Below are 24036 nucleotides of genomic sequence, written 5' to 3' on the forward strand. Positions count from 1 at the left end.
TTCCCACAAGTAGATGCATTTCTTTAAAGCTAAATGTCAAAATAAGCACAGTATTCCATCCAAAGTTTCAGCACGATTGCAGCTTCGTGATTACTTTCTACATCCTACATATGTTTCCATTAAGCTGCTCTACACGAAGTTAGTCTGGGTTTTGGGTGTATTGTTTTGTTAGTTGGGGGTTTTTTTGGTTTGTTTGTTGTTGTTGTTGCATTAGTACCATGCCATAGTCTCACATGACTTTTGGGATATGCTGTAACCTCCAGACTTTTCTCTAGCTGGCTGCTCAGCCAGCTGTTCCCCACTGCTTATTTGGTTTTCTTTCCTGAAGTATCATTCTCCTTCTTTCTAGAATTCCACATAATCACAGAATTATCACAGTTGGAAAAGACCTCTAAGACCACCAAGTCCAACTGTCAACCCAGAAAAAAAATACCATGCCCAGTAAAGCATGTCCCACAGTACTACCTCTATGTGTTTTTAAAATACTTCCAGGGATGATGACTCTATCTGCTCCCAGGGCAGCCCATTCCAACTCCTATTTTCTCAGTTAAGAAATTATTCCTGATATCTAGTCTAAACCTCCTATGGTGGCTTCCTGGCCATTTTGTCTCATCCTATCATTGTTCACTTGAGAGAAGAGGTCAGCACCCACCTTCCTATAACCTCCTTTCACGTAGTTGTGGAGAGCAATAAGGTCAAACTCTCCTCACAGGACTTGTTTACCAGGCCCTTCACCAGCTTGGTTTCCCCTCTCTGAACTCACAGCAACAGTTCAGTGTCCTTGTAGTGAGGAGTCCAGAATAGAACACAGAACTCGAGGTGCTGCCTCACCAGTGCCCGATACAGAGGCATTATCACTTCCCTTCTGCTGGTCACACTATTCCTGATACAGCCAGGATGCTGTTGGCCTTCTTGGCCACCTGGGCACACTGCTGGCTCATATCCAGATGGGTGTCGACCAGCACCCTCAGGTCCTTTTCTGCCTGGCAGCTTTCCAGCCACTCTTGCCCTTTATGTTTTACAGTTTCTTCAAGATCCATGTTCATATGCTGCTCCATCCTGAAGGTCACTTGAAACTTTTTACATAGACTCTCACCATGGACCTTAAGAATGGCAACGGAAATGAGATTTAATCAAACCCTACATGTTGCTCCCCTTGCAACACCTATAGGGTTTTTTGGCTGTTTTTCCCTGTTTGGGGGCAAGGCAATTTCATCAAGGCTGTATTTCCTTGGTTGGGAACATGGTGCTTTATAGAAGGCAATGTCAAAAGGTCAATCCAAGTCACCCATTTTAATGCATCCATTTCATCCCTGCATCTCTGGGCAGCCATGTTCTGCAGATCAGCTGTCAGAGCACAGCGAGCAGTACGACTGAATGGGTGGTTCAGCCCAACCCATCCCCTCAGCTCTCATTCCCACGGAATCTGAGGGAGAAAAAGAAGTTAGTTAGTAGACCAAATTAAACTAATGGCATGAAATGATTGCCCGTATCCTGCCTTTGAGGAACAAGCCCCTTCTTGCTCCGAGAAGGTGACCTCCTCCCTCTCCCTTGGCCGTGCCCAACCACGCTGCTATCCAGGTACGTGCTCAAACCTGGATGTTCCGGGGCTGGAAACCTTCCCCATCCACCTGGGGCTGCCGCTCTTCCTTGGCCCGGCCTCCCTCGTCCCGCTCCGCTCCGCGTCGCCTCCCCGCCCACCCCGGGCTGAGCTCCGCTATTCATTGGGGCGGCGGGGGGAGGGCCTCCCTCCTCAGCCCCTGGCACCGGGCTGCCCCTCGGCGTGGCTCGGGTGAGTGACTGCGGCAACTGCCGTGCGGAGGACGGAGCGGAGGGACCGGGGCCGGGGCTAGGGCTAGGGCTAGGCTTGGGGCTGCGGCCGGGGCCGGGGCTGGGGCTGGGGCTGTAGCGGGGGCCGTGGTCGGGGCCAGGCCGGGCGGGCGGTGGTGGCGGCGGTGGTACCGTGTAGGCCGTTCGTTCGTGCCTCAACCGAGGCGGCGCGCAGGGCTCCCCGGAGCTGGCGGGTTCGTCCTCCCGCCAAAACAGACGCCTCTCCATTTTCTCTGCCAGGCAGCATGGTTCTTCCTCGGCAGGTCCCTCCCGGAGCGCTGCTGGGAGCCGTCCCTCGCTTCCCCCTGTTCCGTCTCTCCCCGCGCTGGCCGTGCCGTGCCTCAGCCCCGCTGCCGAGGGAGGGAACCCCGGGAATGCCGGGGCCGCCCGGCGGGAAGGGCCTTTGCTGGGTTCGGGGATGGGAGCCGCCGTAGTCGGCTCCGCGAGCGTGTGGAGGTGGGCATTGCCCCTCCAGACACGATTTCTCTCCGGCAGAGTAAGCAGCAAACCAGGGCAGAGTTGGGAAACTCATTTAAGTGCGTGCACCTTTCCTAGCCAGCCCATTTTCTTGCCTGTCCTTGGTTTGCACCATGAGCAGTGCCACACAGCATGGTTTGCTGGGAGGTGAGGGCCCAGGTGTCAAGGAGGGGCGCTGGGCCGTTTCCATGATGCTCTTTCCATGCTCAGGATGCTCTTTCCATGTTCAAGGTAGCTCCGGAGTGAGTGCTGTGCTTTGCTTTCTCTTTCAAACAGAATTTACGGAAGCTGCAGGTATCGTTTGCAGTGTTTGAGTCAGGCCCATACGCTGCGATTCGCTGCTATATATGATTCCTGAACCTGCTTCTGCAACAAGGACAGAGACTCGTTTCCATTTTGTCTAGGCAGCTGGCCTGACTAACAGATGGATGTCTTCTGTTCTGTATATATATATGTGCATGTTTATGGTAGACAGGACAGATCGGAAAAAAAAAACCAAACTGTGGAAAAACCTCAGTAGGAATTTTATATGTAGCTAAGCTGGACAGAAAAATTGGGACTATGTACAGAAATGTTAGTTGTGTTGTCAGTTGCTAGAAGCCTCAGTTATGGAGCAGTGTTGGCATGGTAAGTGCTCTACAAAAAGCAATTCGGCAACAGAAAGGCAGTTTCAATTCTGCAGAGTTCACAGGCTGCAGATCTGGGCAGAAGATGCGAGATGATTGAGGTGCTCCTGCTTTAGGAGTTAACTATCTCTTAGCTGGTTTTGCCACCTGTGTGTGGCACGTGGTCATTTCTAGCAGTTAACTGTGCTTGAGTAAAAACCTTGGGGTGATGTCCAACATCAGGTGATCCAGTGGACACTGCCTCTCTCTGCTCACCTCTGCAGGCTCCACTAAGCCCGCAGGGCAAGTGGGGAAGATGTGGTCACATGTGTAAGTGTTGTGCAGGACCCTCTGCAGTGAGACAGCTCTGAAGATATTCACTCAGTGATGCTTGGCTGTCTCTGCCTTCTCCAAGTCAGAGGTAAACATAAAAAATATTTTGAGAGAACAGGGAGAAACTGTGGACTTCTGTTAACCTTCAGCAGTGAAATGAAATGTCGTTTAGACAGGATTTCCATATAATGTAAAAGAGTAGGGACTGTGTAATCACACAGGATGCATGGCTACAAGTGCTGACCCTGGCACAAAGAAGGAGCAGGCTTGTTGATTGCCATAGTTAAGTTTTTTTTTCAAAGTTAATTTGCTTTCAAGTATTTTGCATTTTGAGTAAAATGAAGGGGGTAGAACTTGAGCGTGCTTCACTGCGTGCATACTTCAGGTAGTTAAATTGGCTTTGAAATGAACCCATTTCCTGAGCAGGAGAACTCTGAGGTGTTTAGTCCCCAGCTTGTGCCATTTTCATGGCATGTGTAAAGTTTTGAGCCTTGCTATTGGGATGCTTGTACTTATCAGTGAGGAGGTGTGTTCAGAAGGCACTACTTTCGGGTAGGCTGTGACGGAAACCTGAGGCCACCAGGCTTCTAATTCAGGCAGCTCAGTTGTGAGTGTGGGCGAGATGTGTGTTGCACATAGGCCATACACTTCTCATTACACGTGGAGAGAGAAGGATTTGCTTTACAGAAGGAGTTAGCTTAGACTAAGGAGGTAACCAGTAACTCTCTAATCTAACCAGCTGTCAGAGTAGAGTTCTCAGCTATATCTTTCTTAACATCTTTGTCATTCCCTCTCTTGTTATTTTTCTTTTTCTTTTTTTATGTGCAGCCTTCTGCCAGATATTTGTAGCATTCATCCTTGTATGGTGTTGTGCCTCTGCTTTAGGTTGTGGGACACATGAGCAGGAGTTGAAATGTCTTGAGCACCACCTCCTTGTGCAAGAGGGAGGGCAAAAAGGTGTGGTGGTCATTGCTTAGGATCACAAAGGAAAGAACACAGGCAGAAATATGGTTTGAGTGAAGGACAGCAGGGAATCTTATTGCAATTACTGCCTCTACTACCTGTTGTCCACCTTTGATCTGTCAAGTTCCTCAACACATTGTGATGGCTTAATGAGACCTGAGCAGCTTTTAGAAATGTCGCTTCCAGTTGTATCCCAGCTTTCAGAGAGTAGAAAATTATATGGTGCCTTTAATTTTTTTCTCTCGGCATGTATCAATGATGTCAAAAGTTCAACCTCATGCAGTATGTGCAAGAGGGTGATTTACTTGGGCTTCAGATGTGGCTGGTGGATTCTGACTTCATCCTGGTGAGGTTATTGGCTGAGCCACAGTGGTGTCATACAGCAGATGGGGATGTGACAGGGCCCCTTTCCTCTCCTAAAGGATAAGCTAACAAGTCCTGCTGACTTAACAGAGTATGTGGAGAAACTAATGGCATTGACAAGCAGAACTGGGAGGCTGGGCAGTGTGGAGAACTAGTTTGGTGGTTCTGAGCAGAGTTCATTGGAGTCAGCTGCAGTCTGACCCAGAGTTAATAACCCACAGTGGATCTTCTTTGCTATCTGTGTCAGCGTGTTTGGTGGTATCCTGTTTTTTTTTTCTGATTACCTGCTCTATCCTCATCTTTCATTACCCTAGAGCCAAAATCCTTGCAAATCTGTCACATGCTTAGTGGTGATGAAGGTGGCATTAATCTGGCCAAACATAGTCATCTGTGTCCCAGGTAGCCAGCCCTGGTTTCCATTAAAGTCAGCCAGGTGCAGGGTGTATGTTCTGGGGTGTGATTTATCTCAGCCGAGTATTCTGAGGCAGATGAGTTGTGACCTCAAAGCTGCTTTCCACTGACTATAAAAGGGGGCATTGGGGGATTAGCTTGAACGTAAAAGTCTGCACTATAAATGTCTTAAGAGTTTATCTTAATGTACGTGTGAGCTGCTTGGAGTCCTCAGTGACTCTGGGAAGAGTCGTGGCTGTTTGTACTATGGGTGGGTTTGTTCTGGCATTTGAGCACTCCATCCGTAGTACTGTTGCTGAAGTATCACTGGCTGCTTAAACCTACAGATAAAAAAATAAAAGGCGTAGCAGTGAGTCAAACAAAACATAAAAGCTACTGCCTGTGGTTCCTGGGCTGTTTGGGGGTGTCAGGGACCAGGATCTGGGGCTCCCACATTCCCACTGTGGTTCGTAGAAGCCTCGGAACCTGGCTCACTTTGGCAGCGCTGGCTGGAGCTGCCTTCCCCCTATGGTAGGTCAGCAGCTGCTGCCCTTGCCAGGGTCCCTTACTCTGCTGGAGACCACCAAGGTGGTCATAAATACTGTGAGTTGTATCTTGTAGAGAAGTACCTTATTCCAGAGTTTTCACAATAAAATACTATGATATTTTTGTTTCAGGTACATCCTTGAGTTTCTGGGAGGTTTTATACGCAAATGAAAACAAAACAAAACAAAATTCAGAAAACTTAATTTCATGGGCATGCAGTTTTTTGTTAGTTCAGGAGTTGTGGTGGCTGCCACAGGAAAAACTGTGCTACTAGTTTCTTTGCTGAGCAAAATCCCTCATTAATTTTTCCTGATAATCTAACCTGTTCCTCAGTGCTTGCTGTGCTGCGTCTTGACCCCTTTTCTGAGTAATTACTGTATTTACTAAAACAGTACATTTATTACTGTCCACTTCATCCTGGTATTTAACTCTGTATTTTCTTTCCTTCTGCATTTTTCTGAGTGATAACCCTTGGGTTCCCTTTTAACAAACTTCCAGACAGATATCCATAGTGTCTTTTCTGAGCTGTACAGATTTTGCAATTCACTCTTGCTTCATTACTTTACATCTTTGTTATTTTTTTTTATCTTTCCTTCTAGGTCTTTCTTGCCCTTTTAATTTTTAAATTACAAGGATGAGGATTTTACTTGGTATCCTGTTTTTGAGGACTTGTAATTACTGCCCTTGCTTACTGAGCAAACTATGCTCTTCTTGAAATTTGACAGTGATTCACTTCTGAAAGTTGATTATAAGCCACTCTGGAGTTATATTTAAAAAAAAAAAATGGAACAAATGAGCTTTTTATTTAAGTAGGTTTTGTCCCTGGTACTGATTCACGCAGATGGTTAAAATCCCCTGTACCGGATCACTTATTTGTTCCTGGAACCTTATTCTGCCAAATGGGAAGGTATTCTTAAAGTAAATAGCTGTGTGTGCCTTGACTTGTATTAGTCCTGGCTGCATGTGAGCCTGAGTGTCTTACATTGCCAGGTATTTTAATATAGGTGAAAAGAGCTGAGTTGTAGGTTAGATATATATAATCTCTGGTTGCAGTTGTGCCTCCTGAGAAGTTTGCCACTTGCTGCTGGCTGCTCTCTTGCATCCCAGTGCCAGAGGCAATTTCTACTCCATTTTTTTGGCTGATATGCTTTAAAAAGCTCTCCTCTGATTTATTTCAGCTCAGGTGAGGCTCTGCAGCACAGATAACTCAGTGCACAGAGGAGAAAGGATGATAAAAACTGTGAGGTAGGAGGCAGTGTCAAGTATTTGGGAGCATTTACCTCTGCAGCTGGTACACCTGGAGCTCCTTGCAAAACCAGTGTCTACACTGAGAAGGTGCTGCTCTGCGTGTCTACAGTGATCCACCTCAGTTCAGTGGTTTGAATAAACCAAAGGTGAGTTTGCTTTGGCTGTAAGGCATTTGTGGAGTGTGGGTTATGAAAGAAATACCATGCAAAATCACCTTTTAATTGTATGGGTAAAGCACACTGAGGTCAGGGCTTGGGACAACTTGCTTCCCCAAACGGGGGTTGAAAAGTGGTGTGACTCTGTGGCTAGTGAGGAACAGAAGCTCTCTGGTGAAATCTGGAGTCAGTAAACAAATTCTGCAAAATAAGAAAGGAGGGGGGAAAAAGTGCAAGCTATAAACCACAGCAAAATCAGACCATTGGTAAAGTAGTTTCATTCAGGAATGCTGATGTGAGAAGTGTATTTGGATGTGTATGTGGCAGGAGTAAGCTTACTGTACAAGACATGATTGTGATTTGATAAGTGAACTGTTCCCTTAAGCTGAAGAAGGGATTGCCTTCAAATTTCTTAAAAGAAACTTTGTGGAAATACTACATTGTTGAATTTGTAGAGCCAGGTTATTTTGTTGAGGTGACAGTCTTATAAAGCAGTTTTAGCTAGCAAAGTAAATTATATGGTATATCTTTAGAAAATATTCCAAGGGCAACTGAGAATAAAGTCTTTCATCCTTTGGTCATTGGCTGAACTCTACTCAAGGTTGCACATTGCCTGACAGCTGTTTTGTGACCCATGTGAGATAGTTCCCAAGCAAAGGATGCTACTGCATGCTGCACTATTTATTTTTTCCTTCCAAGAGGTTCTCAAGACAGAGTAGCATACATGTTCAGAAAATTTAATTCTTTGTCTGACTTTGCAGTGACAGTTTCTGCTTCAGACTGGTTTGTGTGCTTACAGCATCCAAAAGAGTAGTCCTTTAAGAAAAATACAACAAAATCAACCACTCCTCTTTTTTACTTTACCTAGAGCAGCAACAGAATTTTTTGCAAGTTACTTTCAATAAGGATCATTGTGTAGGTGTTAAGAGATATTGACAAGTAATGTCTAATGTAATTGTCACCATAGAAAAAAAAATCATGACTTGGGTCCTGACTAACTTGTCCACCACTGTTTTAGCAGCCCACTGAATAAAGACGCATGGATGCTGTTCAGAAAGAAAAAAATATCCAACCAGGTATTTAAAAGTCTGTTTTCCAATCACTACCTGATCTTGGCTGATACAGGTTTGGAGTGCAAAAGTGCCATACTATTGTATATCCAGCACCCATGCTGACCCCAGGTGCATTAGACAGGACGTTTCTGGCTCTGCAGTCTGCTTGAAGAAAGGAGCAAAATGTTCTGGCACCCCGAGCAAGAAGAAATTGCAACAGTCAGAAGAGCCAGAAGTCAGCTGCTGAATGTTGGATTAGGGTGGAGGAGAAAACAATAGGTGGTGAGATTACAGTGGAAATTTGGCCTCTAGCTTCTTCTCAGTTCATGAAAGGCACCAGCACAAGTAATGCAGTGAAAAGCACAACAGTGAAGCAACTGGAGAAGAGCAGAAGCAGAGTTCTTTGCTCTGAAGGCACTGGGATCAGTGCTCGGTCAGTCCTGAAATCAAAAGCAAACTTTTATTTTTGAGGAACATAAGTTGTTCTTGTGAGGCAAGTGGACTTGTAAGCTGCTAAAGCCCCTAAGACTGTTCAGAGACTTAAAAACATCTTTCCATTAACTGCCCACAGAAGGACAGGTCAGAATCCATCAAGGTGTTTTTGCTTCTGCTGGCTCAAGGTTCAGTCCATTCTCTGTCTTGAGAGGACCATCTGAGTTCCTGGGGAAGTTTTCATAGATACCTGCTACAGCCCTGCAGTGACTAGGGAAGGCAGGCATCTCTGGAGGGTCCTTTCTCCCTTCCCTTCTCCTCAGGAATGAATTCCTACTTAGAGTCTGTCTGAGACTTGCCTGTCCCTGTCTGTGTGTTACAGAGAGGGGTGTGATGATACCCTAAAAGCAAATGTGTTTTGAAGTTGGCTAAAGCCAGCTGAGAGGAATCCTACCCATCATAACCTGGTTGGCATGTGGAGAAAAAAAAGATAGATTTAGAAGGAACTAACATAAGTGATGAAGCAACATGGTTGTGCTTTGGCTACTCCAGATAAATCATCGCAGATGTCAGGGTACTTTTGAGCCTGCTTTTTCCTTCCAAGGAAATACTTGGAGAACAGAACAGTGTGGTGTAGGGCACCAGTGAAAGCACAGCAGCAGCTTTTTGCTTTTCATGCTGCTGTTCAGACCCTTTGGGTAAAAAGCTAATTATTGTTTGTTTCATAGTTATTTTGCTTTAAAATCACCTTTTTTTTTTTTATCCCAGGTCTCAATGCCATGGAACTAAGGAGAATATTTACAGCCAGTAGTTTGTGTTCTTCCTGCTGACACTTAAATAGCCTGGCAGCATCAGAGCTTATGATGCTTCAAAGTTTCTTGTTGTAGATAAGTGACATAGGGAGAGATGGCACTGTGTGTGCTCAGAGGCATTGAAATGTATAATTCAGAACCTCTCAGAGATTGTCATAATTAGGTCTCTCTGCATAACTCTCGAGTCCTGTAAATATAATTAAGGCTGATTTTCTTTGATGCTGGAATGACAGTGTGGAAAAACATAATAAGATTTTTAAAATGTGCTAGCAGACTGAATGGTATTAGTAATTTTATCACAATAAAAAGTGCGTCCTTACTCCAAACAGAATACTTTTGCTGATAGGGACACAATAATTTCTTGGCAGGACTGTCCCCTTCACTTATCCTATGGCTGGGTTAAAGGTGCAGGTTTTGGGGCAGACCAGGCTTTTGCATGGGGAAGCTATGGGGCAGGAAGGTACAGCTGGCAATTCCAATTACATCAGAAATCCAATTAAGATTTCAGCCTACAAATTTGTCAACTGCCAGGCCGATGAGATCAAACTACAAGTACATAGCACATGATTGGTTTTTTTTTTTCCTCATTGGAGTTAATCTCTTCTGTAAGTTGACTTGCGCTTACAAGGGAGCCAGAACATGTTTCCTTCATGGAGTTTCATGGGTTGTAAAAGCTGACTTTCCTGCCATTCAGTGGTCAAAATAAGCTGGAAGGCAGGATACAAAGTAATGCCTCTCCTTGTGCAAAACAGGGACTGAGTCCCCACTGCATTTTGCAGCAGCCACGTGGCTGGGATTCAGCTACATCTACCAGCCTTTTGCATTTCTTACCAGCTGGTTCCCCTTTGTCATCCCTGCTCTGCTGCTTCCCTGGCTTTATGCAAGGGTTGTGCTTTCCTCAGCATCCCGCAGTGATGGTTATGAGCTTCGTGTCCAAATCCCTCTTAGGGCTGCCCCCCTCCATTTCAGGGGGTGCAGGTCCCTCTTCGTGGCACTGTCAGCAATGAGACCTGACATCTGTTACTTGTGGTTTGACTTCCATTTATGCTGGTGGGTGTCATCTTCACATTTGGGAAAAAGAAAACAGATTTCAGCAAGTCTTGATTTGGTCCCAGACACAAGCAGGAAGCCCATTGTTGTACTCTAAGAAGGGGTCTGGGATAGATATGGAATGGGCTGTGCTTGGACATCTCTCTTCTTCAGTCCTTCTAATGAGCAGCCTTGCAGACTTGAACATTTGGGTTAGATGAGGCAAAACTCCTCTTAGACAGTAGCTCTCCCTGAGCTGAGGAGAGCTGAACAGGAAGGTCAAAGCTAAAAAAGGAGTGTTGACCCAAAGCAAACAAACTCCACACCTACTTTGCTGTGAAATGTAATGCCACATCAGTGTTATACCACCTTATTGATAAGACTTATTTAGGTAAAATTTATCAAAACTGGGTTCTGACATCTCTGTGTGAAACCAAAAGCGGTTGGTTACCCTCTTGTCGCCTTGTCAGTCATCACTTCTGTATCATTTGCTGTGCTCTGTACTTGTTTTAGGCTTAAATACTTAAAATGGATGCAGTTTTCAGAAGCATTTTATTCTAACTCCACCAGTGCTTAGGAGCTGCAGAGCCTTTACAGTGACAGCTGTTGGGAGTATTTGCAAAATGCATCTGCAACTGTTTTTTTTTCCCCATAGTCAGACATAATAATCCCATTTTATATGCCTTTTTTTATTGGTTGGGTGCTCCTGTCTTTTCAGATAGAGGATTTTACCAGCTCTGGTGGTGTTACAGGACCTGCAGAGCTGGGCAGGATTGGGTCAAACAAATCAGGCAACTTGTGCAGCCTGAGGTTTTAAGTGAAAGTTGGCAAGTGTGTGGGCGAAGCTGCCATGGAAACCGCTTGTAGTATTTGCAAAAAAAACCCCAAACTCCGCATCGCTGCTGTTCCTAAACTACTACTCAGCTTTTAGCTGCCCTCTCCACTCATGATGGCTGGGAATATTAAGGAGGGCAGCTGCCTGGGAAGGGCAGGAATGTGGAAAGATGATGCAATACAGGCATCTTGTTGCAAGCCTGGAGGCAGCACAGGTAGCAGCAGTGTTCAGGCTGGAAGAGCCAGGGTGTGGGGCTGTGATCTCAGGTGGGAAGTGTGTGCCCACCCCCCTGCCATGGGGAGGACGGACCAAGCAGTGGTATCTCCTTGCAGGCTCTGAGGTGAGTGTTATGTCCATCATCTTGGCATGCTGCTGCACTAGGGGAGTGCTGTTACCCCCTGCCTCAAGTGCAGGGTGGCAGCTGGCTTTTGTCACTTCCCCTTTGCTTCTCCTCCACACAGCCCCATGCTTTACCTCCTCTGCTCTCTGTCTTTGCACCATCTTTGGATTCTGCTTTGCTGTGGGTGTCTGTCTAGACTGCCCTGATGTGGACACACCCTGTGGTCCTTGCAGCCAGATTCCACAGCTGCCTTGCCAGCCCAATTCCCATCCCCAAACAGTTGTCACTGGTGAGGCATGTGTCATAGGCTGCTGTGGGGGTGGATTGTGTTGGTCATTTACTGTCAGGAAGCTGGGACATTGCCATGTCCCATTTGCGCTGCAAGTGTGGCCACACCACCAGTGCTCAGCATCTCTCTTCTGCCTTGGTTTTAATTCCTCAGTCCTGTGAGATGCTCACTTCCCTGAGCTGTTCCCAGGCAGCCAGGGCATCAGCAGCCTCTCTGGGCCGTGCACTATTGGCTCCTTCAGCAGTTGAGTCAGTGGGGTATTTCTGGTGTAAGGGTGAAAGAGCAGTACAGTGACACTGGACAGTAGCATTCGATCATTGCTTTTGATCCAGGGTTCATCAGGGCATCGTGTCTCAGGAAGGACTTCCTGAAGAACTCTCCAGTTGGAATGACTTTCTGCTAGGCAGTTGTGAAGAGACAACCCTGAAACTGTAGACATTCAGCATCAGAAAGACAGACCAGCCAAGGGGTGTGTGAAGTGCTTGTTTGTGCTTGCAGTAATGAACATGTGGGGCTTGGAAGGCACTAATCCTTCCCCAGCCCCGGAATTATGGGTGGAATGTGGGAATAATGCATCTAAAAGCAAACATTTGATTTAGCTTCTTTCATGCTAGGCTTCTTTCTTTTGGGTATGGTGTAAATCATATTTGCAGAAAGCTTTAGTATTAGGTCCGTAGTCATGCAAGTGCCCTCAGAAGGTTGTAATGCATTTTTTAATGCTTGCTCAGTGAGAAATTCCCATTTCTTCAGGAAATGGAAGATTTACTTAATTCTGCTATGTCAAGTCACTATCCAACAGCCACATCAGGGCACAGAGGTCTGACTTGCAGGTCTGCATAGGACGAGCCCTTAAGACTGGACTCCAAATCAGTGGAAAAATTCCTGAATTAATGAAAACATGTTCTGATTACTTTCTAATGACTTTTATTTTGATTGCATAAATCTGAAGGCACAATATAGCATAATTTGGTGTTTTGTAGAATCTTAGAATGGTTTGGGTTGGAAGAGACTGCCATGGGCAGGGACACCAGGTTGCTCAAAACCCCATCCAGCCTGACCTTGAACACTTAATTTGCAGACACAGTTACTTGAGGATAGCAAAACCTTTCTCTTCTCTTCTGAGTTGTCTTGGTATAAGGCACAGAGTCCTGTGACTTGGCCATATACAATTTTTGTTCCCCTTCCTGAATGAGTGCGTGTCCAGCAGAGGCTGAGCTCTCCCTTGTAGCAGCAATTCCTCTAAAGTTTGTTACAGGGCATTTCCTCTAAAAAAGCTCTTCAAACACTTCCACCTCTAGGACAGAAACATCATTCCTGCTTTCCCTGTAAAGGATACCTCTTACAGAAATGAAGGAAGTTTTTGACTGGGACAGCAGTGTAGTGATAAGCCATGTTCCAGAGCTAGGAGTGTTCTTGCTTGGGAAACATCTGACCTACAGGCACGCTGGAATGGCCAAACCCTGGCACATGGCCTGGCACATTGCTCAGGCAGGATGTAAGCAGGATGTCCTTAGGCCCATGGGCAGGGGTGACCAGGGTCTGCTGCTGCCACATGGCCCTGTCTCCAGCTAGAGGCTCTCACTGCTCACAAGGAGACAGATACCTGCTGGCCTCCACCTGCTCCCTGCTGCTCAGGGACACAGCAAAATCAGCTGATTTACACCAAGTTTGATCTGCCCCATGTCCACACATGAATATCCCCACTCAGCTCTGCCCTTCCTCCTGGTGAAATGGCAGTGATAGTGCTTGGGGAAGTCCTCTTGCTGTCTCTCTGTTTCATCAGATGTATCTCATGTCTGCAAAGGATGGTGTTTGTTGCTCTGCATGAAGGTTGGGGATCTTTATTTTTTTATTTGTTTATTCCCTGCTGCTGTTGTAATAACAGACCAACTTCTGTCTAACTTCCTTTCTTATCTCCTAAGGGACATTTCCCACCTTCTTCCAAGGACTGGTGTCTAAGGACCATGATGGGAGCATGCTGAATGGCATGGCCATGTGTTTTGGCTAAGCAAAGCTTCACCTTCATTTTATCAGGGTTTAAGAAGCCAGAAGCTCACTTATTTAATATTGTTTCCCAGAGCATAATTTTTTTTCTGCAGAGCATCAAGGCTGAGTCCCTGGCAGATAAGGGGTGATACGTTGGTTTGAATAGATCCCTGGCAATCTGTCTCAGGTGTTCTTTGGGAAGTCTTAATTGTCTGTGGAAATCCCCTCAGGTTTTCTGACAAATCGAGGGAGTTAAATCAAGCAACTTTCTTGCAAAGTGTAATTTGAAGCCCTGCTGAGTAGCAATTTGAGGAGACTGTACTGGAGCTGGTGGTAAACTTTCCAATTAGATGTTTTTTTCATCGGAAAATGGTGATTCATGTAATGAGAGAGGTGTGATGCCCTTCATCAGCTAGGCAGGAATAACCTTAACTTTTTGATCCCTGAGGAGCTGTGGATGGCAAATACGATGTGGCTCTCCTTGTCCTTCTCATCCAAACAGCTGGGTGTTGTTTTGAACTGCCAGAGGATCCTCACCAACTGAAGTTGGAGATAGGGGGTAAAATGGCTGAGAGTACTGAAGGGACCTTTGGCTGGATAGTACTTCTCAAGTGGGAGTCTCCCCTGGGAAGTGTCCCATTCCTCTCCTCTGCCTTGGCTGCTGGCTGCAGTGGCTCACCACCCGGGTGGCTGTAGGCACAGTGTTGGGTTGGTGTCAGCAATGCTCTTCACAGTGCAATTCCTTCAGTGGTTATTCCAGTACAGCTGCAGGGGTGATAAATGGTAACCTGGGGAGAGGAACACACCTAGTTTTGTGGTCTAAACCTGCCAAAAAAAATCAGTTTGTATCTAAGAGGTGTTTCTTCAACCTGTTTCTGCAAAGCTTGAATGGTGGAGGCTCATCTTGTATCCTCTCCTACCCTTTCATCAGGCCAGCAGCTGGGAAGCTATTGTAACAGTAATTTTCCATTGCAAATTAAGCCTGAAACACGTGTTTCTGCAGTATCCAGAGAGGGTGATTATGTCCATCCAATCTTTTACCTGATGAGTGGTTCACTGCAAGCCACCTTTGCTGGTAACCATGGCTGAAGGTTTGTGGAGAAGAATGGGCATCAGTGAACTTCCATTTTGGAAATCCTGAAGCTTCAATTATGGGAGCTTGAAGCCTAAGCTTGAAGTTCCTCTGGACTTTCAGAGCAGAGACCTTCCATCTTTACTTAGATCAAAAATCACTACTCGTGTATTTCATGTATCAGAGTTTTCTGCAGGTATTGAGGCAAAACATTGAAATTTGCCTGCTTTGAATTTTTGGGGAAGTTGAGACTTGCTGTCAGGGTTTGAGGACAGTTACAGTTTTTATCATCTCTGAAGTTGCTGTGGGATATGAGAGGAGTTTCTTACCTTGGTGTGGCCAGTAGCTGTGACACTGGAAAGCAGGCAGCTGAGCTACAGCACATTCCCTTCTCCTGGGGCACTACTGAAGCACCAGCGAGCACCCTGCTCCTCCTTTTCTGATAAAAGAAATCCTCCAGGGCCTCTCCTGCTCTCCACCTGGAGAAAAGCAGGAGGTGCTGTCTCAGAACTGTCCCTAATGCTCAGGAGCTTGAGGAACAGAAACCCACACCATCCCCAGCCATCCATGGCAGTGGGCTGCTCCCCCAGCAACACTTCCCTCCTGCCATTAAGGCAGCTGCATTCAACACAGGGAAGTAATACAGTCCCTTCTTTATGGGCACTGTGCTTTCAGCAGGTGATTAAGGTTGTGTTTTGTATACACTGCACACCCATGTGTGTGTGTGCTGTTATCTGTGCGTAGTGTGTGGTTGATATTTAACTAGGTGGCATCCTTCTTTTGAGTAGCAAATGCAGAGCTAGTGGCGGATCCTGGTTTTCAATGACAGAATTGGCAAAGAGTGAAGTAGTTAACATATATTGAGATATATGCATACATACACACGTGTGAAAAATAAAAAATAAAATTTCAACTATCAAGAAGGGAACAATTCAACAGCACGTGGACAAGACATTCCTCACCTGGTTAAAATGCTTCGGCAGGACTGCATCCCTGAACACATTTCACTGAATCCCCTGCATTTCACTGAACACAGTGAAATCAGTTCAAAGACCTGCAGTTACTTTGGTGGCTTCTAGCTTGGACTCCTTGCCATCTCTGCTGCTATGGTGGGGTATCTCCCAGCTTCACACAGCAGTAATGTTTGGTCTTGCCTTTATTTTTGCTGGTGGGAAGCAGCTTTGAATGGCTGCAACCACAGCCCCTGAATCCTTTCTCAGGACTTGTCCCAAGGTTGTCCTCTCTAGACTGCTTGCTTTTGCCAGCAGCTGATGGGGATGCTTGCAGCTGTTTTGGGGGCATAGACAGATGCAGCTTAGGTTCTGATGCAACATCCTCTGCTTCTGTTACTAGAAGCCTTGAGATGGGTCTTCAAACATTTGTGAGATGAGCTCAGCATCTGCTGTAGCTGTTATGCCTCTGCTCCATCACTTGTTGCAGGGTACTATAACCAAACATTGAAGATTTTCCAAGATGTCCATTTTGGAAGGACCTACCTGATACAGTTCCTGATTTATACTCTAATGGGTTGTGCCTGGGGCCTCAGTGACTGCTGACTTTCCTCAGTGTATTTCTGAATGAGGTTTCAAAAAAGCACTCAGCTGTTATGGTATGGTTCCTTCTAACATAACCTCTTTGTGTGTAGGTGTCCACAATTAAATCTGACACCCCAAATATTTGTAATGCTAATGCAAATAGTAGGAATTGAAGTTTTCTGCCTCTCCTTTTTCTGATTAGGAGTTTTCTGTGAATGATGCTACCTTGGGGATGGAAGTAACAAAATCAGCCATTTGGAGAAGGGCTCCCAAATGAGTTTCTACCTGTGTGTTCATCAAATAGTTGGCATCATCACTGCATACTTGTTCAGGAAGCTGACCTAAATAGAGGGCCAAACCAATTCCCCATTTTTTGCTAAACATACTGACATGGGATAGGTACAAGCTCTTTGTTCTCCAAAGTAGTAGCAGTGATGGTGTACAGGTAATATATTTGTTGAAGATGAGAAGGATGCTGAAGAAAAATCAGACTGTCCACAGCACATCACTATCACTGCTATAAGAGAAGGGTACTGACAGCATTAGAGATTCCAGCATGTTTTAGAATGGATATAAGCATATAAAGTTGAGTGGGGATTTCTTGTGTGCACTTCCTCCAAGGAGGTGCCTGGGGAGTTTATTGAACATGCATCAGGGTCAGGCTTGGGTTTTCTTCTTTCCTTAGTAGAAAACTCCTTGTTCTGCATAATTGGCTTTAATCACCTTTTGCTTTATGCTGTCCTTCAAATCAAAGAAGAAAATTCTCAGGAGGAGCAAGTTTTTGAAATAGATAAAAAGTGGTTTCTAGAAGCTGAAACAATTTGTAATTGTTTAGGAAGTGATAGTACTGCTTATGTAAAATGTTGCCCTGTCAGCTTATTTTTACACACGGTGTTTTATGTTTAGCTGGACAGATGTTTGTTATGGTTTATTTCTTGCTGTTAACCAGATGCAACATTGCTTATTTTCTTATGGGATTGTTTTGAAGAATGTCCTTTTAAAAATGTTGTTAATGAGGAAGGAAATCTATCAACCTGATATAATAGGTATGTTAACCATTAGATAAGAGAAGGAAGAATATCTTATTTTATTTGAAAATACAATACAGTCAAGGCACAAGAATTTGGACAGGGAACAAAAGTAACAAACATAAAATGCACTGTAAATAAAAGACAAGGACCAGTAGCAGTGGGGGGAATTTGGCTCCTATTGAAGTTGGTGGGAGCTTTGCATTGACTTCAGTGGGACAGGATTTCACCCAAGGATGTGGCCCCTGCCCCAGGGCCCACCCTGCTAGGTTATCTAGGTGCATCATTGTTTCCTGCCACTCTCAAAGTCCTCAGCTCCTGCTGAAACATGAAGGTGCCCAGAGCCTTGGGGTGAAGCCATTTCCTACCCAGGGCCTGACCAGCAGGGGCTTGCAGCTCAGTATTTATCATCAGAGAAACTGGAGCAAAAGCAGGGGTGAGGTAGGAGGTGTGCATAACAAAGCTAAGCTACATTAATTTTCATCGTTTCTTCAGCTTGACTGTGGCTATGTACCATCTGGTAACATTTCTGGAATAATCTCTATTGTTTTATATGATTAAGACTGTGTTGTGTCACGGGAGTACTGACCATACATGCCCAGAAATGCTCATTGTTTCAAGTGTGGTTGGGAGTGGGAGAGGAACGAGTCCAGAACACATTTTCTCATGTCAAAAGCTTCAAGAACGGTTGTTGTTGAAAGTGAGATCACAGTCAGATCCAACTTCTAAGGGGGGGAAAAATCATAATCTCTGCAAAAATCACCTTTTGATACAATTGTGAAGATAACCTGGTATCCAAGGAAATGTTTTGGGTAGAGGTGTAATGGCCCCTGTACTGCATCCTGTTAAACCAAAAGATTGTTCTCCTGAAAAAAATTCCACTTGTCTTTGTTGAAGGGCTCTTTACCAGACTACAGTGAATATAATTGAAATGGAAAGGTTGATTTGGTACCTGCTGTTTCAAAAGCAAGAAAAACAAGTAAGAAATGCTTGGGATGCTGATCAGTCTGTGAGATGAAGAGCAGCACTGTGTGTGAGGGATGCAGAACATGGCTGCAGTGCAGGTACCACGCCCTGCACCCACCTCCCCATCTGTTACTGCAGCCCCTAGGGAGTATTTTATTCCCAAGAGAGACACTCAGACATTCTGATGATTTTTTGGGCAGGACTGAGTTGATATCTTAATCTTGAAATCAGCCAAGAGAGCCCTGTCTGCTGGCATTAAGCCAATTGCAGGGTCTTGGCCTTAATTTCCAGGTCTGTCATAATTTAATAGCTCCTCTTCTAAACAAATTATCTGTAAAAAGTGGTTCTGCTTTATTCTTGATAGCAGCTGTGAACACCTGTAGATGTGCCTGAGGGAATTTCAAACTGTTCGTTTTTGGAAATATATTTATTGTGGGATACTCTTCAGTTGCATATAAGCTCAAAATAATTCAGAAGCTTTCTTTTTTTTCCCCCTCCAATTAATCCTACAACCTCCTGTCCACAAAAACCCTACCAAACCCATGCCTTGATCTGCTATTTCTGTTGCTCTCCTGGGGACGTTGTCCCTCCCAGCCTTGTTTTTGCCCAAGAAGTGGGCACTGGGTACAAGATCTGCATTCACTTTCAGTGCAGACATACAACTTCCATTGGCTTTGGACCACTAAGTCATGATACTTTTGCAGGATGCCAGGTTTAGTTAAATGGAAATTAAATAGCTAGCACATTATATGGTCCAACTCTCCAGGATACTCTCCTCCCTCATGTTGGTTTTCAGTGCTAGTGTTCAGCACCTTGTGAACCTGATATGCTCAGCAAGGGTGGTGTCAGCTGAGAGGTGCAAACCCTGAGGAACACAACATAATGTGTAAGTCACTGGGGGGCTGGGGAAGCCCAGCTTAGCATTGAGGCTCAACCTGGACCTGCTCCGTGGTGATCCGTGGAAAGGGCAGGCAGGCCCTGTCCTGCTACACTGTGTCCTTGTGGACCTCTCTGCCTCATTGCCCAATTTCCTGTCTGAGCTGGGCCCCCTTTCTACCTTTTTTCCATTTTCTGTATTCATTAATAGCCTCATCTGGGATTTTCCAGTATTATTCTGTGTTACTACTACTGCCTCTGTTCACCTCACTGAATGTCTAAAACTTGCAATAAATACTGACTTAGTAAGAAGTACACTGGTTTTCACTAGTCCTTTGGTATTCTTGATGTCTCTGTACTTCAGAATAAACCCATCTTTGTCCTAAAATCCAGAGTTTGGTTTTGAGTCAAAGTGGTCTTGACTTTCAGACAAGCTTTGGAAAATAAATCCACTAACACATCTCCTGCTGGGATCTTGCTCATGGTAGGCTGGTAGGCTAAAGTTTATGGTGGGGATTTCTTTGTTTTGGAGGTTGTTTTTTTTAAATCTTCTTTAGTGTTGTTTGTTTGTTTGTTTGTTTGTTTTTTGCTTGGTGCACAGCACTGGGATCCTCCCTATTTTCTGGACCTCCAGGCTGTCAACCACCACCAGGGTGGATGAGCACTGTGATCTTCATAGGATGCAGGCATCGGTAGGATCTCTGCATCACTCTGGTGGGAGTAAAGCAAAGCCCAGGACTTGTGGTGTCTTACAAACCAGCAAAATTCTTAGGAGATGCTTCAGTGCATTGCTCTTACTGTTTTTCTACCCCAGTTAAGGGTTTAGGACTGCCCAGTCCCTGCATTTGGGAAGGTGGGCAGGTATCCAGCTGAAAGCAATCCTGACTGACATGGATTTGGTTAAGGTTCATATGGGCAAGAGACTACATGAGTAAACTGACATGACAATTAGGTAAAGCAATCTGTTTTCCTTCTGAAAGGAGGAAACAGTTTTCCCTCTGTGTGTGTTGGCAATTCCCATGGTTCACCAAACAAGAGATTTCTAAGACTGGCCTGAGACCTGCCTTTCTCCAGGCTAGACTGAATCTGTGTCTCTCACAGACATGTTTGAGGGCTGTTGGTGGATGAGATATTTCCTGACATGGTGAGACTTGTAAATCCTCATCCTTGTTCCTGCAGTTGTAATTACTTTCTCATAGTAGGGGAGTCAGCATAAGGCCAAGAGAAAGGGATTTAAGCCAGGGCTTATGACTGGAATCCTGGAAAAGTGAAGAGGATTTTTGATTTTGTAGTTGATGCTGTGACAACAAAACTGAAGCCTTGGATTTAATAGCAGCCTCAGTTAATTAAGTTTCTTAGCATGTATTTTCTCACCTTTTATGCTGGGTTTTAGCTGAAGCTGATGAAATACCAATCTCACTTCATACTGTAAATTGCATTTAGTCATACTTTGCCTATTCTCAGCATACAATTGACGTTAGTGTGCAGTGAATGCTGCTGCTCCATTATTGGTATACAAGCTACTATTCATTGGAAATTCAATGCCTCAGACCAGCATTGCATACAAATAAAACCACCTCTTCCTTTTTCATAATTAATGAAGAAACATTTTAAAGCCCTGCTGGCAAAGCCAGGCAGTGTGGATATCAAGCTGGGTCTTCTTGGAGCTCAGGATGCAGCCTGAGACAGAAGGTGACATTCATCTGTGTAGGCTGTAGGCTGTGTCCAATCCAGACCATGGCTTTGCAGATCAAAGCAGTTGCTGCTGAGAATCTATGTCCACACAGCATATTTTACAGAGGAGGTTATCCTGAGGTACATGTTTTTTGGGCTGAACACCCATCAGATGTTGGGGTGGGAAACATATGTCCCTGCAGTGTCATCATGTTTAGTTTCACCCCAGTGGCACTGAGTTTGTGCACTTTGTGAGTACTCTGCAGCATGAACAGCATGTGGTAAATGGGAACAATTGGGACATTTAGTTTTAAAGTATTCTCATGCTCAGCATAGAAATACTAAAGGGCATTAAATAGTTGAATGCAGGTCTTGCAGTAACGATTTTGGTGCCTGGTGCCAAATCTCTTTGTATAGGCATGGTAGGTTGTTGCCAGTGCCAGCTCTCTGACTTAGGTTGCCTGTGGTCCTTGGTTGGAGGGTGGCTATGTCAGAATGTTGAAAGCTTGTTGGTGCTTGTAACAAGTGTTGGACTTCTGCTGCTGCAGGCTTGTTCAAGGTGAAGAACGTCTTGCACGTCTGCCCCAACACTGCTTTATTTTAGTATGTGTTCTTCTGAGTATATGCATTAGGATAAATCCAGTGGGTCCTACAGAAACTTCCTAGCTGTGGCAAGCATTGTATTATCCATCTGCCAAATTCTGAATGAGGATGATGGTGATGAGATGAAGATGGGATGACAGAATGTGGACTGAGGAAAATGGCTGCAGCCAGTGGGAGCAACATGCATGGTAGGAGGGTCAGAGAAGGGTAATCAGAAAGAATCAGAGCATAAAAACAGCAGTGAACCTGCTGTCAAACCTCTGTCCAAGTAGGAGGTGGTGTACATTGACTGGAGAATGAGATGAGTGAGTTTACCTGTGAGAGACTGGCTTATTCTCCTGACATTTTTATTTTGTAGGAGGTACAGGGAAGGTGGGGAGGCTACTGGGTTTTTTCACTTTGAAGGTGAAAGGTAAGAACCATAACTCTCCTTTAACTGGAGTAAAGTTTTTGATGGGGTGCCATGCAGGAAGTTATTTAAGAAGATGAGGACTGGTAGGATCCTGGCATGGTGCACAGGGGCCTTGTTGGTGAGAAGTCAGGGACTGAGAGAGGAAAAGAGATAATGGTAAAAGAGATACTCTCTGGACTTCTCTTGGGATGTTCTTGTTGCTTCTGATGGTTCCTCTTGATCCAAAAAGCAGAAAGGTGCTCATGGCATATTCTGCACCTCAGAGTGTGTTTCATAGGTGAGCATTTGCAGGCAGGACAAGAGGCTTGGATCACTTACTTGTGCAAAATGAAGGCTGAGAATTTACCTCTGATCTCTAAAGGTACAGTGGGGTAACCACCCAAGCAGGGAGAGGCCATTCTCAGGGCAAGAGCATGTGAGTAAATGCTGCCTACTGGAGCATTTTGGCTGGCAAGCAGAGGATGTTGGTGGGGCTTTCAGACAGTGGAGATAAGGCACCTAGAAATTTGTAAGGGAAGGCCTGATGTTAGTCATGGTTGTCTGTGCTAGCTGGGGCTAGACTTCGTGTAAAAAGCAACAAATTCCTTGTAATGCTCATGGGTTCAGGTAATGCTGTGAGGAAGAGCTCATAGTGAAGTCTTCCCATGGTGTAGCTCTGCAATGTGTGTCTCACAGGGAGAGGAACTCCAGAAGGATTTTCTGAGGGATCCCTTCACAGAGAGGGGTTTGCTTTACCCTACTGCTTATCCCATCATAAAGTCCCAAGCAGGGGAGCAGCACATGAACTGCTCACATGCTGAAGCTGCTGCATGCTTCTTTTTGCCATGCCAGCAGATCCATACACAGTTGCTGAAATGGGACCAGGTCTGGAAACCCTGTCCCATGGGTTCATTAAACATCCCCTCAGTGCTTCTGGATGGGCCAAGGCAGCTCAGGGAGCCCCACCATGCTCTACAGTCCTTGTGAATGCAAAACAGCTTAACTGAGCATAACTGAGTTTAATTAAACTTGATTCTGTGTGTCTAGTTTCCCAAATTATATCTGTTTCAGCCTGCACAGCTGTAGGCAACACCAGCCTGTGCTGGGGCTGCAGCTGGAGCTTAGAGAGGTGAAAAGTCTCAGTGGATCTGTTTGACTGCAGATGGTGACACTGACTGTGCCACACGGTCGTTTGGTGCCTTATTCTGGGATGCAATGCTCACTTGTTAGTTCACCCCAAGACTTAAAAAATATATAAAAGCACGTCTCTTTTCCTGTTTTGTTTTGTTGGTTTTTTTAATCACAGAATTACCACAGTTGTCCAACTATCAGCATCTCTCCCCCAGTAAAATAAAATATATTTATATCTATAGTATCATGCTCAGTAAAGCATATCCTGAAGTGCCTCATCTACACATTTTTTTAAATACTTACAGGAATGGGGACTCTTACTACCTCATTGGGCAGCCTATTCCAATGCCTGACTATTCTCTCAGTTAAGAAATTCTTCCTGATATCTAGTATAAACCTCCTGCGGTGCAACTTCAGGCAATTTCCTCTAGTCCTATCATTGTTCACTTGAGAGAAGAGGTCAGCATCCACCTCCCTGCAGCCTGCTTTCACGTAGCTGTAAAGAGCAATATGGTTTCTTGTCAGCCTCCTCTCCTCCAAACTAAACATTCCCAATTCCCTCAGCCTCTCTTCATAGGACTTGTTCTCCTATGACCATTCACCAGGGTCAAAGGTCTCACATGACCCTTCACCAGCTTGGTTTCCCTTCTCTGGACTTGCTCCAGCACCTCAGTGTCCTTGTAGTGAGGGGCCCAGAACTGAGCACAGTACTTCAGGTGCTGCCTCACCAGTGCTGAGTACAGAGGCATGATCACTTCTTTACCCTACTGGCCACACTATTCCTGTCACAAGCCAGGATGCTGTTGGCCTTCTTGGCAACTTGGGCACACTGCTGGCTCATGTTCATCTGGGTGTTGACCAATACCTCCAGGTCCTTTTCTGCCTGGCAGCTTTCCAGCCACTCTTCCCAAGTCTGTAGTGTTTTTAAATCTCATATTACTGGCCTTGGCCCACTGATCCAGCTGTCATGAGTTCCATCTGACCTTTTGTCTTCCTAATTTTTTCTCTGCATAACCTGATCACATACAGATCCCTGTGTTCATCCTGTGGTGCCTGCTCTTTCTTCCAAAGGATC

At 45.3% G+C, this 24036-nt stretch overlaps 1 protein-coding gene across 1 annotated transcript in view; it reads left to right on the forward strand.

Annotated features, from left to right (window-relative positions):
• Positions 1 to 1750: 1750 nt before the first annotated feature.
• The window catches only part of SLC7A1 (solute carrier family 7 member 1), a 45339-nt gene continuing 23053 nt past the window's right edge, over positions 1751 to 24036 (forward strand). The window contains exon 1 of the mRNA XM_030468946.1: positions 1751 to 1792. The gene's annotated coding sequence lies outside the window, so the exon portion shown is untranslated. The remainder of the gene's footprint in view (positions 1793 to 24036) is intronic.

The sequence above is a fragment of the Calypte anna genome, chromosome 1, assembly GCF_003957555.1.
Source record: "Calypte anna isolate BGI_N300 chromosome 1, bCalAnn1_v1.p, whole genome shotgun sequence".
NCBI lineage: Eukaryota > Metazoa > Chordata > Aves > Apodiformes > Trochilidae > Calypte > Calypte anna.